We start from the raw sequence: 3,397 nt of genomic DNA, 5'->3' as shown, positions 1-3,397 counted from the left end.
CTCAAAAAGGCTATTTGGTCTCAAAGATCAAAGGACTCAAAGACAGACAAAAATCATGACGATCTGCATGTTCCAAAATTCAAATGTCAAGAAAGTTTGATCAATCTGGGCATATGACAAGACAATAACAAAGGAAATCCAAACCGTTTAAAACGGGAACTCCAGAATGATTTTTGAAGCTCAAGAAAGTTCAAACTGATAAACCAAGAACGTTAATCATTCTCCGTTTTTTCTGCACAGAGACAACAACTCTTTTTATCTTTGTTTTGATCTGCAATTCTTCTCCAACCTTCTCTAGCTACACTCAAGACTCAAGGCAGATAATGTACCATCCAAGATCAATGAAGAAACGTCAAAGAAAGGACTGAGATGCTTTAAATGCTAAACCATTAAAAGTCAAAAAGCTATTTTCAAAGAAGGATTATTTTTATTCTAAAATAATGTTTCAGTCAAAAAACAAAGTCTCTCCAACAGCTCTTGTACCTTCATTCAAGTACATCTACAGCCTATAAATAGAAGGCCATTTTCCCGATTCTAAGCAAGAAATTCAAGTGCTAAGTAATCAACAATATACAATCACACTTAAGCTTGAAATTCTGCAAAATAGAGGCAACATCATTTTCTGCAATTCACGAAACAACCACTGCTGCACATTCACATATCAACTGTGAAATTGTCATTAGATACTCTGTAAAGAATCTATTCTCAAACAAGAGTTGAGCAATATCAGATTCTGTCAAATTCAATCATTTGTAAAAACTCAAACTATAAGAGTTTCTTTATAGTTTGTTTAAGATTGCTTCCTATCAAGGTTAGATAGGTGTTGTAATTGCTTTCTGAGTGGAAAGTAATTAAGGTAGAAATAGATCAAGGTTGATCTATTCTAGGTGTTGTAAGATTAAGAAGGCTCTTCGTTTTAAACACTTAGTGGAAAATCTCACAGTGTGAGGACTGGACGTAACCCACGTTGGGTGAACCAGGATAAATCTTTGTGGTGGTATTCTCTTTCCTATGTTTTTCTTTATTATACTACATTGATCAATTAAGATAAAATAGAAACTGATTTTCTGCTAATCTAAGAACGTTCTCTGTTTTATAACATAAACCAAGAACGTTCTTCGTTTTCTGTTTTCATAACCAAGATCATTCTTGAGTTATTTTCTTAAGTTTTAACAGGAATTTTTAAAAGGCATATTTACAATTCAAACCCCCCTTTCTTGTAAATCGACATTGTTACTTCAATTGGCATCAGAGCTCGGTCTCTAAAAAGTTCAAAAACACCTAACAAGTGTTAGAGAAAAGATCTAGAAGAATGTCGAAAGCAAAATACATTGTTGAAGGAGGATCCTCAAATCGACCTCCATTCTTTGATGGATCAGACTATTATTTTTGGAAAAACAAAATGCAGTTGTTCTTAAAATCTCAAGACACAGGAATGTGGCGCATCATTACAGATGGAGATTTCACACCAAGGGTTGATCAAGATGACTCGAATTCTGCCTTAAAAAAGGAAGCAGATTGGACAGCAGAAGATAAAGCTAAGGTACTTCTAAATTCTAAAGCTCAATTATTCTTATCATGTGCTTTAAGCAGGGAAGAAAGTGAAAGGGTAGATGAATGCACAACTGCAAAAGAAGTCTGGGATACATTGCAAACTCACCATGAAGGAACAAGCCATGTCAAAGAAACAAGGATAGACATTGGTATAAGGAAATTCGAATTGTTCGAAATGCAAGAAGGAGAAACCATTGATGAAATGTACTCAAGATTCACCACAATAGTAAATGAAATGCGCTCTCTTGGCAAAGCCTATACTGTGCAAGAAAGAGTAAGAAAAATCATGAGGTGTCTCCCAATCATTTGGAGACCAATGGTGACAGCTATAAGCCAAGCCAAGAACCTTGAGTCACTGCCTCTGGAAGAACTAATTGGAACTCTAAGAGCTCATGAGATAGTATTGCAAGAAGACAAACCAGTCAAGAAAGGAAAGGCAATAGCACTGAAAGTCTCTCAAGAAAAAATCACAGTTCCAGTTGAAGAGGAATCAGAAGAGAATGAACAAGGAGATGCTGATGAAATCGCGCTTCTCACTAGAAGAATACAAAGAATGATGAGAAGAAGAGATCAAATCAAAAAGGGATTTCAAAACAGAAATCTTAAAACAGAGATTGACAAGAGTCAAGTCACATGCTTTGGATGCAACAAATTGGGACATTACAAAGCAGAATGTCCATCAAACAAAAATCCACCAAAACGATTTCCCTTCAAAAAGAAATCAATGATGGCAACATGAGATGATTCAGAGGAATCAGAAACTGAGGAAGAAGAAGAAGAAGCCAACATATGCTTGATGGCAAAAACAGAGGAAGATAAGGTAATAAATTCTGAACCGTATCATTTAGGTCAACAAATGGGAAATGAATTTGATAACTTGTTAAATGACTCAAATCTTCTTATTCAAAAATGTAGTTCTCTGAAAGAACAGTTTTATAAAGAGAAAGAAGAGAAAGAAAAAAGTCAGGCTGAAAATAAATTGTTAAAAAAAATGATTCAAGAATTGAAAGAAACAAAATTTTTTGAAAGTCAAGAATGTCAAGAACGTTCTGCACTACAAACGGAGAACGTTCAACTTAAAAATGAAAATGAACTTCTCAAAACAAATTTACTAAACTTCATTAAAGCCACTGAAACTTTTCACAACATCATGGGATCTCAAATAGGAATTTTTGATAAAGCTGGTCTTGGTTTCAATCAAACCCAAAAAACCAAACTCTATGAAAACTTCTTTGTCCCAGAAAGAAAGGAAGAAAAATGCAAGACTAGATGCTCATATTGTAAAAAACTTGGACATCTGGAATTTGCTTGCTACTTTAGAAAAAGGGATGAAAAAATTGAAAGAAAGAAGTTTTTTAAACAGGAGAATCATCCTGTCAAAACTGTGTCTAAGAAACAGCAAAACGAAGAACGTTCTCCAGTTTGGCTCCCAAACGGAGAAAGTTCAAAATTACAAGTTGAACGGTTCAAAAACTCTTTTAAACCAAAGTTCAAATCTTCTAAATCCTATGTTGTTAAACCCATTTCAAAACCAACAACTAACAACACAACTGTTTCTAAAACGAGAATGATATACCACTTAAAAACTAACTCTCAAGGACCCAAAACAAAGTGGGTACCTAAGACTGAAATGATATACCTGCAGGTTTGGTTTTCAAAATACAAAGAGAAAGCCTTGGTTCTTGGACAGTGGCTGTTCAAGGCACATGACAGGAGATAGAAATTGTTTCATAACCTTCAGCAAGAAGGATGATGGTTCGGTCACATTTGGAAATAATGATCAAGCTCAAATTAAGGGTAATGGAACCATTGGTAAGACAAACTCTGCTCAAATAAATGATGT

Source organism: Cicer arietinum, chromosome 7, assembly GCF_000331145.2.
Source record: "Cicer arietinum cultivar CDC Frontier isolate Library 1 chromosome 7, Cicar.CDCFrontier_v2.0, whole genome shotgun sequence".
Lineage (NCBI taxonomy): Eukaryota > Viridiplantae > Streptophyta > Magnoliopsida > Fabales > Fabaceae > Cicer > Cicer arietinum.
Note: the sequence above shows the minus strand (reverse complement) of the source record.